The 12,630-nt window shown below is 46.5% G+C and overlaps 1 long non-coding RNA gene and 1 pseudogene across 1 annotated transcript; one reads left to right on the forward strand and one right to left on the reverse strand.

Moving 5' to 3' along the window:
- The first annotated feature begins 1,707 nt into the window (after window positions 1-1,707).
- Window positions 1,708-2,011, forward strand: LOC125081806 (thioredoxin-like; annotated as a pseudogene).
- A 5,811-nt stretch (window positions 2,012-7,822) lies between these two features.
- On the reverse strand, window positions 7,823-10,720 carry LOC125082212 (uncharacterized). Its single transcript, XR_007121912.1, has 3 exons — window positions 10,596-10,720; window positions 10,256-10,306; window positions 7,823-10,077 (listed from the first exon to the last, which is right to left on the reverse strand). It is a non-coding gene; the product is annotated as an uncharacterized LOC125082212 (long non-coding RNA).
- Between the last annotated feature and the right edge of the window lie 1,910 nt (window positions 10,721-12,630).

Genomic DNA, 12,630 nt, shown 5'->3' on the forward strand with positions numbered 1-12,630 from the left:
AATCCTTTTCAATTCTTTATCTCAAGTATTTATCTTCAAGTATTTATTTCCAATTTTTTTTTCATTTTTAAAAAATATTTAATTTAAAAAATATTTAATTTATTTATTTGACAGAGAGAGAGATCACAAGTAGGCAGAGAGGCAGACAGAGAGAGAGGGGGAAGCAGGCTTCCCGCTGAGCAGAGAGCCTGATGCGGGGCGGGGTGGGGGGGTTCCGATCCCAGGACCCTGAAATCATGACCTGAGCCGAAGGCAGAGGCTTTAACCCACTGAGCCACCCAGGCGCCCCCTAATTTTTTTTTTAAAGCCTCTCTTACTATATATATATATATATATATACATATATATATATATATATATATATATATATATATACATACACACACACACATATATATATTCTAAAATCACCAACTTCAGACTTCATCTATTGACTTATTATGTTAGAATGATTTGACTTTGAAACACCTGGGTGGCTCAGTCAGTTAAGCAACTGCCTTCAGCTCAGGTTGGGACCCCAGGGTCCTGGGATCGAGCCTTGGAGTTGGGCTGCCGGTTCAGAGGAGAATCTGTTTCTCCCTGTCTCTGCTCTTCCCTCTCACTCATGCTTGCACACATGCTCTCAATCTGTCTCAATTAATTAATTAATTTAATTTAATTTAACTAATTTAATTAACTAATGTAATTAAAGTATTAAAAGAACGATTTTACTTTATTTTGTTATACACCTCTTTCCTCCCCCTTTTTACTAATATAGTTAAATTGTTATTTTGTTAAATTCACATTCAATGTTTTTATTATTTTGGCCACAAGATCATTTTATTTATTTTATTCTATTTTATTTTGTTTTTATTTTATTTTTAAGAGGGAGGGAGAGGGCAAATGTGCACATGTACGTGCAAGTAGGGGGAGAGGGGCAAAGGGAGATGGAGACAGAGAATCTCTTTTTTTTTAAGATTTTATTTATTTATTTGACAAACAGAGATTACAAGTAGGCAAGAGAGGCAGGCAGAGAGAGAGAGAGGAGGAAGCAGGCTCTCGAGAGAGCCTGATTTGGGGCTTGATCCCAGGACCCTGGTATCGTGACCTGAGCCGAAAGCAGAGGCTTTAACCCACTGAGCCACCCAGGCGCCCCGAGACAGAGAATCTTAAGCAGACTCTACACCCAGTGCAGAGCCCTACTTGGGGCTTGATCTTGTGACCCTGGGATCATGATCTGAGCCAAAACAAAGAGTTAAACGCTTAACTGACTGAGCCACCCAGGCGCCCCGGCCACAAAATTATTATGCATTATAATTTCTTTTCCTTATTTCTTTGAATAAAAAATTGTTCAAATTTTTGTTTTTCCTGGAGTTAATAATTGCCTTACTTTTCCCCCATTTGTTTAGCTTTCTTAGAACCAATGGTTTAAGTCTCCCCATACCATCCAATAGTTTTGTTAAATATATCTCAATACAATTTTGACAGAGTCAACCCTGTCAGATCTTATCAGCCTCAATTTTTCCCACTAAAGTCCTTTGTACTAACAATATGGATCGATTTTGTCTAGGCTTACTGCATAGTTATTGTCCTGGGACCTCGCTTTATCATCCTGGAAATTTCCTTCATTGATCCTGTGTCAAATATACTATTTCCTAAGCTCTGTCTGATGCTTTGGATCCCCTTTCACTGGTTTTTACAATTGTTTGTCAGACCCCAACCACCAAAATGGTGAAGCAGATTGAGAGCAAGTATGCTTTTCAGGACGCCTTGAACAGTGCAAGAGATAAACTTGTTGCTGTTGACTTCTCATTCACATGTAGTGGACCTGGCAAAATGATCAAGCCTTTCTTCATTCCTTCTCTGAAAAGTATTCCAACATGATGTTCCTTGAAGCAGATAGGAATGACTGTCAGGATGTTGCTTTAGAATGTGGAGTCAAATGCATGCCAACTTTCCAGTTTTGTTTTTTTTGAAAGGACAAAAGATGGTTGGATTTTCTGGAGTTAATAAAGAAACTCTTAAAGAATGAATTAATCTAACCAGGTTTGCTGAAGCATAACCAGCCATTGCCTGTTTAAAACTTATAATTTTGGTGCGGGGAGAGCCTGGGTGGCTCAGTCAGTTAAGTGTTTGCCTTTGGCGTGGGTCATGATCCCAGAGTCCTGAGATCGAGCCCCATATTGGTCTCTCTGCTCAGTGGGGTATCTGCTTCTCTCTCTGCCCCTCCCCTCCCCTCATGCTCTCTCTGACTCTCTTGCTCCCTCAAATAAATAAAATCTTTTTTTAAAAAACCTTATAATTGGGGCGCCTGGGTGGCTCAGTGGGTTAAGCCGCTGCCTTCGGCTCAGGTCATGATCTCAGGGTCCTGGGATCGAGTCCCGCATCGGGCTCTCTGCTCAGCAGGGAGCCTGCTTCCCTCTCTCTCTCTCTCTGCCTGCCTCTCTGCCTACTTGTGATCTCTGTCTGTCAAAGAAATAAATAAAAAAATCTTTAAAAAAAAAACCTTATAATTGTTTTATTTATGAAAAGGAAAGATCAAGCATTAAGACTATATACCCAACTACCCTCTGATTATAAGTAACAATAAAATATTAATTCTACCTTTTAAAAAAGAAACACACAAATGTAGTATTTCCTGGACTCCTTGTCTTTATCTTTCCTGGTGTACCTTCTTGTTTCACAGGAGTATATCCTCTAGTAGCCTCTGCAGAAAGGTCATAGGAAGCAGAATTTGGTGGGTTTTGCACATCTAAACGTGATTTTATTTTACCTAATAACAGTTTGTCTGGGTAGAAAAATGTAGATTGAAAATCATTTGTCCTCTGAATTTGAAAGATATTGCTCCACTATCTTATAGCTTCTGATATTGGTTTTGAGACATCCAATATCATTCTTTTTTGTTTGATTAAGATTTATCTATTTATTTGAAAGAGAGAGAAAGATGAAAGGAGTTGGGGGGAGGCAGAGGGGGAAGGAGAGAGAAAATCTCAAGCAGACTCCCCACTGAGCATGGAGCTCAACACAGGACTCAATCTCACAACACTGAGATCATGGCCTGAGCTGAAATCAAGAGTGGGACGCTTAACTGACTGAGCCACAGGCACCCCTCCAATGCCATTCCCATACTGTGTTTTGTTTTTGTTTTTGTTTTTTTTCCCATGACCTGTTTTTCTCTCTGGGAGCCCTTCTGTTTTTAGTGTTCTGAATTTTATGATCAGGTGTCTTGGTGTGGGTCCATTTAAAATTAATGAGGTTGGGCACTCTGTGGGCTCTTTTATTTATTTTATTTATTAAAAAATTTTTTTTTCAGTCCAAAACTCATTGTTTATGCACCACACTCAGTTCTTTTATTTTATTTTTGTAAGATTTTACTTATTCATTTTAGAGAGAGAGACAGAGCATGAGAGCAGGGGAGGAGCAGAGGGAGAGGGGAAAAGAATCTGACACGGGTTCTGCATTAAGTGTGGACCCTGACTCTGTTCATTCTCACACCCATGAGGTCATGACCTGAGCTGAAACCAAGAGCTGGATGCTCAACCAGTTGAGCCACCCGGGTGCCCCTCTGCGGACACTTTTAACCTGAAGGTTCATGTCCTCATATGAGGAATATTGTTTTATATTATGTAATTGATTATTTTCTCCATTTCATTTTGTCCTGTTCTTTCTGGAACTTCTATTAGATATTGGACCCATTGGATCCATTCTCTAATTTTATTATATTTTCTGACTTCTGTCTCTCTGACCTACTTTTTGGGGAATTTTACCAAAATTTTAACTTACGCCACATTAAAACTTTTTTCTTAGGGGTCTTTCTTAATTTTGGTGTGTTCTTTCTTGATAGAGAGAGCATTGGTTCCTGTTTCATAGATGCAATCCCATCTCATCTCTCCAAGAATAGTACTTTGAGTTTATTTGAAATTATCTTTTGCTCACTGAATTATTTATGTTTCTTTTTCTTCTTCTTCTTCTTCTTTTTTTTTTTTTCCCATTAGTTTGTTTTGAACTCTCTTTTCATGTGGGAAGCTTTCCACAAAGGTCTGGGCTCCCATTAGAATGTCCGCCAGGATCTGTGCATGTGGCTGGAACTTTGCTCATAAGCGGCGAGCCCGTGGGTGGCCAGGGAGCTTTTAGGTTAGAGACTCCAGAATGTCACAATCTGGTGGTCTTTGCTCTGAGCTCCAGTCGCTTTCTGGGAAAGGATAAGCCTGTCTACTGACTCTCTGGGACAAGGCCAGGGGAGGGGGAAGGGGTCTTGCTGTTCATCTGTCCACTACCGCCGAACTCTCTGCCTGCAGCTTCCGGCTTCTTCCCTGCCCTCCTCCATGCTACTGTCCAGGAGCCTGGAGCCTCTCTGATGTAATTTCTCCAGATGTTAAACCCCCTGTCTCCAGAGGAAGGGAGAGAGGGTGGTCAGCTGAGACTGAGCAGGATGTAGGAGGCAACCTAGAGGTCTGTTTCATATACAGATTTTTTTTTTTTTTAGATTTTATTTATTTATTTGACAGACAGAGATCACAAGTAGGCAGAGAGAGAGAGGAGGAAGCAGGTTCCCTGCTGAGCAGAGAGCCCGATGTGGGGCTCGATCCCAGGACCCTGAGATCATGACCTGAGCCAAAGGCAGAGGCTTTAACCCACTGAGCCACCCAGGTGCCCCTCATAGTCAGACTTTCAACCAAGCCCCGTTTTAGTCCCCTGCCTTCTGCAGTAGCGGAGACATCCAATTCCTGAGATTTTCCGGGGCTGCGGAGAGGAATGGCTTGCCTCTCACTAGATTCTACCTCTCCAGCCCTGGGGTCTGATCTTTCTCACCTTGCAGAGCCCATTCACGTCCCTCCTCCTCCTTTCCACTCTGTATATTGTAGCCTGGGGCTCCCGATGTCGCCTTCTTTCCCTAAATTTGGATTTGCCGCTCCTGCTTCTTGTTTTCTTGTACTGTGGGGGCGATTTTGGCGGAAAAGAGGGGGTGAACTTGCCATTAATATACAATAATAAGAACATTATCTAAACAGCTTTTTGTTCTTAATTTGGCTGATTTGCTGACATTTAAAAAATCATGATATTTCATATAAGCGTGAGAATGTTAGAATTTTCTTGAACTATCAGAAGGTCTGACAACATGGGGCCCTTATCATTTCTACCTGGTAGCAGCTGGAGCTCCGGAGCAACTGTCCCCTTTAGATGCAGCATGGGCGCTCCCATTTCCCACAGTCCCCACCATTCCCTATTGTCCCAGTGGGTTTTTGCTTCTTTCCATTACCTGCCTGGCTCCTGTAGGCATTTGAGTTTGCATTTCCTGCCATGCCTCTTCATCAGCTGTATGCCTCTCACGGGAGCAAGTTAGTGGGATCTCTTCCTACTATAGCTGTGGGAAGAAAACAGCCCCAGGAGAGGTGAGGGTTGCAGAAGGAAGTACGTGCTCGGGGTCAGACCAAGGTGGGGAGGAAATTGAAGGTGAGAGAGCTCTGGGGACAAAGCTTTCACTATTTAGGATAATTAATGCCCACTCCCTGGGGTTGTTGTGAGGATCGAGTAAGTCAGTATGTGTGAGGTACTTCCAACAGTGCCTGGAACCTAGTATGTGGTGCCATATTGGTTTATTATGATTGTTTGGTTTGGGTGGGGTATAATTTATATGCAGAAAACCTCTCTCTTTACGGTACAGTTCCATGAATTTTGACAAAAATATGCTGTCACGTAATCACCACTGCAGTCGATATGTGGCAGATTTCCGGTACCCTCCTCCCCACCCCAACACACAGAGGCTTCCCTCGACCCCTTTCTTCTACCCCAGTCCCTGGCAACCACAGACATACTTCTTGTCCCTGCTGTTTTGCTCTTTCCAGAATGCCATAGAAATGGAATCTTTCAGTACATAGCCTTAAGTCTGGTTTCTTTCATTCAGCATAATGTATCTGAGATTCTTCCCTATTCTTTAGTGTCTCTAGTTCATGCCTCTTTATTTCTTTTCTTTTGGAAAAAAAAAAAGATTTTATATATTTATTTGAGAGAGAGTACGAGAGTGGAGAGGGTCAGAGGGAGAAGCAGACTCCCCGCTGAGTGGGAATTCTGATGCAGGGCTCCATCCTGGGACTCTAAGATCATGACCCCAGCCGAAGGCAGATGCTGAACGACTGAACCACCCAGGCACCCCCTGTGTAAAAGAAAAAAAAAAAAGATTTATTTAGGGGCACCTGGGTGGCTCAGTTTGTTAAGCATCTGCCTTCAACTGCGGTCCTGGCACAATTCTGGTCCTGGGATCGAGCCCCACTTTGGGCTCCCTTCTCCATGGGGAGTCTGCTTCTCTACCTCTGCCCCTTCTCATGTGCTCTGTCTCTTGCTCACTCTCTCTCTCAAACTAAAAATTTTTTTAAAGATTATTTATTTCAGAGACAGAGAGTTCGAGTTGGGGGAGGGGCAGAGGAAGAGATAGAATCCTCAAGAGCTTTCCCACCCGGGGCAGAGCCCAACACGGGGATCAGTCCGAGAGTCCTGAGATCATGACCTGAGCCAAAATCAAGCGTCTGCCACTTAACTGACTGAGCCACTCAGGCGCCCCTTTTCCTGTTTATTTGTGAGCAGGATTTCACTTTATGAGCGTACCACAGTTTGTTCATTCACTCAGCAATCGAAGGCCATGTTAGTCGTTTCCAGCTTGGGGGGATTATGTAAAGAAGGCTACTATAAACATTTATGCACAGGCTTATGGACATCTTAATTTCTCTTAGATTAATACGTGTAGGAGTGGGATTTCTGGGTTGCATTGTACGTTGATGTTTAAACTTTAGAGGAATCTGCCAACTATTTCCCAAGTGGCTGTACTGTTTTAGCTCCCCACCCGCCATGTGGGAGGGATTGGAGGGGTCTGGCGGAGCAGCGCTCTCACTGACACTTGGTGTGGTCTATCTTTTCAGCATTCCACTGGGAGTAGACTGGCATCTCACTGTGCTTTGAACTTGCATTTCCTAATAACTCATGCTGTTCAGCATTTTTCCTGTGCTCATTTGCTTCCCATATATTTTCTTTGATGAAATGTCTATGCCGATATTTTGCTAGGTTTTCTTTTTCTTCTTCTTGGCGGGGGTGTTTGCTTTCTTATTATTGATTCTTGAGAGTTCTTTATATAGAACTAGGTACAAGTCCTTTATCAGATATATGTTTGGCCAAGACTGTCTGCCGGGCTGTGGTGTGTCTTTCCGGCTCATAACAGCGTAACTTTAGCAGAGCAGAAGTTTTGAATTTTGATGAAGTCCAGTTTTATCAACTTTTTCTTTCGTAGTTGGCACTTTGAGGTCATGTTTACAACAGTTCTGCCTAACCCCAGTCACGGAGATTTTCTCCTGTATTTTCTACTAGAATGTTTAGAGTTACATTTTTGGTCTATGGTCCATTTTGAGTGAATCCGGCTGGAAGGCTCAGGGGATGGACTGAGGTTCGTTCCGTTTCCAGGTGGCTGTCCAGTTGTTCCAGCATCAACTGTTAAATATTTGCAACGAGCATTCACACTATTAGGAGTCCCAGCGTTCTGGGGGCTGGCAGGCAGCGAGAGGGCATCCTGGCCCCACGTGTCTCTCCAATCTAACAGCTGGGGCCTGCTGCTGTTCTTTGCTGGCGGAGGACTTGGTTTCAGGTCACTTTACCTCCTCTCTCTCTTCCTGAAATCTCTAGCATAAAACAAACCATGAAAGGGCAGGGGTGGCTTAGTGGTCTGGCAGCGTCCCTTTGAAAATAAACAAGTGCAGAAGCTGAAAGCCAAGGGCCATCTCTGGGGACTACTTGGAGAAACAGTTTGGGGCCGGTGCTTCCGCCGCGCGTGGCTCTCCTGCCCCCGCCGGCTGCAGGTCGGATGCAGCAAAGCCAAACAGGATTCTGATCGCTTCAGATGTCACCTCTGCAGGGAGACACCCCAGCTCCCCCCCACCCCGACCCAGGCCTTTGCAGAGAGAGGCCACGCTGGTGGGGGGGTGTCTAATCGTGGGGGAAGCCAAAGAGGCCCAGGCTAAACGGCCCGCGACTGTTTGCACAATCGGCCTCACGCATCTACTGAGCAGCGACCTCTCTCTTATAGATAGGGAAACTGAGGCGGGGCGGGGGGGGGGGGGCGGCGTCTGTGTGTGTGTGTGTGTGTGCGTGCGTGCATGTGCATGCACAAAGAAACAGATGAGTGTAAATTTGGAATTTTGGGGGAACAGCCTTATTGAGGTATAACTTACATTCCATACGATTTCACCCACTAGAAGCACAGAGCTAGATCAGCTTTAAAGAAACACAGCTGTGTGATCCTGCCGGCCATCCACTGTTAGAATATTTCCATCACCGCCTGCCCTTTTGCAGTCCATCCTTGCTGCTCCCAGTCTCTGACAACCCAGGCTTTACCTTCAGTCACCAGAGTTTTGCTTTTTCTAGAAAGTTCGTGCAAATGGAATCCTGCAGTGTGTAGTCACAGTGGGATTTCAAAGCAGAATCTAATAACGAAGCCAGAGAGCCAGGACCACAAGTACCACGTTACTAAAGCTTTCCACACCGGCCGTGTCTCCAGACTTGCACATCTTCCAAATGAGGCTATGCAGGGGTCCCCCTGTCAGGGTTGAGGCCAGGCTGAGACGAGGTAATGTGGGTCCACTATCTTGGATAGTCCTCTCACTCCACGGAAACTGGAAACAGACCAAGTGGCCAGCAGCAGGAGAATGGGTAAGTACCTTGTCGTGTCTTCACCCCAGGGCATCTTCTCTAGCAAGAATGGACTCCAGTGATGGGCAACCGTATTGTTAAAGCTCACAAACATGGCATAGAGTGGATACAAAGGAGCACATCCTGTGACTCCACGAACGGAAATGTCAAAACCAGGCAAAACACACCTGTGCAAAGGGAAGTAGGGAGAGTGGTTGCCCTTTGGGGGGTAGTGACTGGGAGAGTCAGAGGGGGGCGGTTAGGCAGGCGTATTCAGTGTGCGCAAGTTCAAGGAGCTACACCTTTACGTGGTGATTAACACATCAGGAAAGGCTTGTTAGCGCCAGGCACATAGGAGGGCATGAATTTTCTTGTTCTTTTATCTACACCTTGTTTCTGTGGGAAAGTGTGATCGACCGCCAGGGTTGGCAGACTTTTCCCATAAAGGGCTAGATACTAAGTATTTTTTACTCTGCCAACCATACAGCCTCTGTAGCTACGATTCACCTTTGCTGTTGTCTTGTGAAGGCGTCCCGGGATGACGTGTAAATGAACGTGCATGGCTGTGCTCCAGTAATAACTTTATTTACAAAAACAGGTGGTGGGCTGGATTTGCTGAGCCCTCGCCTAGTGAAAGGTTGAATTCCAAAGCCTCCTTCACTGAGTCTGTGTTCAGGTCCTTCCCTGGCCTCAGTTTTCCTATCTGCATAATGGGGAGGCTGGTCTCTGCTCTAAACTATCATCCCAGGGGGCACAGAGGTCAAATGAGCTCATTACCAAGGGAGCCTTGAGGCAGAAAAGAGCAGGAATTAGAAGAGTCTCTTGAGATCCTTTGGTGCAAAGCAAACGGTTCTTCCTGCCAATATTCCTGTCTGAGGAGAGAAAGCCACTGGCCTCGAGTCACCCAGTGCCTCCATGGGCACCAGCATCCCAGGGGTATCCTGGAAGGGGAGTCAGGACCCACAGGCCTGACGCCACATCCTGGTCCTTGCTCCCCAGAGGCTCTTTTCTCAAGAGCCTGTGGAGGAAGAACAGGGATGAAGAAGGAAGCCTGGAGAACTGAGTCCCCAGTGGGCTGCTCTTCTGAGACCCCGGGCCCCTGAAGCTCCCCACTTGGGTCTGCTTTACTGAGCAGCCAGCAAGTGCAACAGGAATATGTCCTCATCTCCTCAGCCACGAGTGTCTTCCCTTCTTCCTGGTTCCTGGCACCCTTCTACTCATCCTTCAAGGCACGATTCAGGCCATTGATGACTCTGGGTGGATGACCCCAGGGTCAGTCATTTGAGGGAAAAGGCTGGTCCTCAGAGAGTCAAGCATAACTCAGAAGGCAAGCCCAAAGCAGCCGGGGGTACCCAATTCTTGCCTTTCCCTGTGCCTCGTTCTCTAGGAGTGGAACTCCCACTGTCTAGATGTGATCGAAGATAGTAACTGTAATAGCAATAATAGTAGCAGCTACCATTTATTGAGATTTCCTATGTGCAAGGACCTGTCCCAAGCCCTTCACCTGTATTAATTCATTTAATCCTTGCAACAACCCGAGTAGGCACTATTATTCTTCCATGTTACAGATGAGGAAATGAGGGCCCAGAGAGGTTAAGACACTTACCTGGGGTGACATAGCTCTGAAGTGCTGGAGCTCTGAGGGTGACAGCAGTGGCTGTTTCAGAAGTCCAAAACGGGTCTGTGTTATCCTGTTTATATCCTTTTCCTCAGCTCAGTGAATCATCTAAGTCCTTATCACATGGGAGCATTAAAAGGGGAAGTTGTGAGGGGGAAAAGAGAGTGTCTCAGGAGTCAGAGCTACCGTAGGGCTAACCACCCCTCCTTCTGGATTCATCCAGGTGATGCTCCAAGCCCTGGGACAGACGACAGGGTGGGGGGGTGCTCATGTGGGAAAAGACCCAGGGAAAATGGACTTAAACCAGCAAGGGCATTCATTGACTCACAGGATTGAGAAGTTCAGGAGGCGGCCGGCTTCAAGGCTGGCTGGGGCCAAGTGGTTAAATGCAGCTCTCTGGAAGCTCGAACTCCTCATCTTTCTTTTTTTTCTTTTCTTTTTTCCTTTCTTCCTTCTTTCCTTGCTCTCTTTCTTTCTCTCTTCCCTTCTTTCTTCCTTTCCTATCTTTCTTTCTTCCTTTTTAAGATTTTATTTATTTATTTGACACACACAGAGAGAGACACAGCAAGAGAGGGAACACAAGCAGGGGGAGTGGGAGAGGGAGAAGCAGGCTTTCTGCTGCTCAGGGAGCCCAATGCGGTGCTCAATCCCAGGACCCTGGGATCACCACCTGAGCTGAAGGTAGATGCTTAATGACTGAGCCACCCAGGCACCCCTTGAACTCCCCCTTTCAACTTGTACTAGTGCTCGCTTCATTCTCAAGCAGGACTCTCCCAACGTTGAAGCAGAGGTGGCCCTTTAGGGAATTCCCTAGTGAATACTTTGGGAGGCCCCGTTCCCAGCAGTTCCCACAGAAATCCCAGAGCTGACTCTCACTGGGCAACCTTGGCCCATGTGATCATCCCTGAACCAACCCTGGTGGGGGGAGGGACCATGCTGCTGGTACCCGCCTGCAACACCAGGCTGGCCTAGGGACTGAGAGGGCAGGAGTGACCCCTACTGGCAGAAGAGGAGAATGCAACCAGCAAAGAGCAAGGTGTCTTCTATGAGCCTCTAGAGAGAAATAAAGCATTCCTCACCTGGAGAAGGGGGATGGTTAGACTTGGCCTTGAAGGTCTGCAATCCCTCCTTGGTCTTGACTGTGGACCTCCAGGACCGCGTTGCTTTAGTCTGGGCTAAGACCTGGACGTGAGTTTCCCTACCTGCCCCTTCCAGCCCACCTGACTCCACCCCACCAGGCTGCAGTGCTGATTGCCTGGGAATACTCGGCCTTGTCAACTCCCAGCCTCCTGCATGGCCTATCGCCCCAGTTCCCTGCTTGCTTTGCCTCACCTCTAGTCTGGCTTTTTCCAATCCATGCCATTCCCTGGAAATACCATCCCTGTTCCAGCAGGGCCCTGGTGCAGAAGCCTCCTGCCTACTCCATAGCATCAAGGAAAAACGACCTTCTTAGCCCCATGCATGGACTCTCTCCGCCCATAAGCCTTCCTGATGCCGACCCCTCATCGAAATGCATGTCCCCTAATTCCAAACTGTGCTGGCCATCCTGGCACCGGCTCTTTTTTTTTTTTTTTTTTTTTTGCCTAGAAGGAAAGGCTCAAGCTTGAGTCACTGCTGCCCAGGGCCCAGCACACACAGGATGCTCACAGGAACACCTGCAAAGCCTACATTTCCAGCTCTTGGGCACGACTGCTCGTGCACAAGATTAATGGCACATGAGAGCAAGTCAGAGAGTTCCACACACGGACAGGAAGCCGGAAGCAATAGGGAAGCCAAGACAGAAAGAGAATGACTGAGAAACATAATGGCGGGGAGGTTGTTGGAGACAAGGGTGGTAGAGCCAGAGAGACAAGTCTGGAAGGACCTTCTTCCAGGACAGAGATGCAGACACAGAAGACATCAAAGGAGGGAGCCAAAGGGCGTGAGCTGAAGTTTTGCTTGAGCAAACAAGGCTCCTGTGATTTCTGTTTTGTCAAGTTGAACTTTCTCTATCGGAGTTCAGGAGTTTATTTTGCTGCGTAATCACTCCTGGGAAAAACACTAGAACATGTTAAAAAGGAGGGGGTGGGGTGGGGAGGAGAGGCAGACAAAACAAAGGAGAGAACATTTGCCTCCAGGTGGGTCAACATGGTGAGTCTTGGCAGGCCTGGCTTAAACCATAATCTTACCCCCCACACACATACCCCTTGCAGGCGGCTCAGCCAAGTTCAGGTTTCAGGTGTAAGATGAGGCAGTGAGACAGGCCCAAAAAGGAATAGTCAACTCCGGGGAGGGAGTCTGAGCTGAGGGAGAGAAGTGGCCCCCCTGCTGGGAGAGGGACGGACCTTGGGAAGGCTCTGGCTCTGGCCTGGCCACAAGTCACT

The sequence above is a fragment of the Lutra lutra genome, chromosome 12, assembly GCF_902655055.1.
Source record: "Lutra lutra chromosome 12, mLutLut1.2, whole genome shotgun sequence".
NCBI classification, from domain to species: Eukaryota; Metazoa; Chordata; class Mammalia; order Carnivora; family Mustelidae; genus Lutra; species Lutra lutra.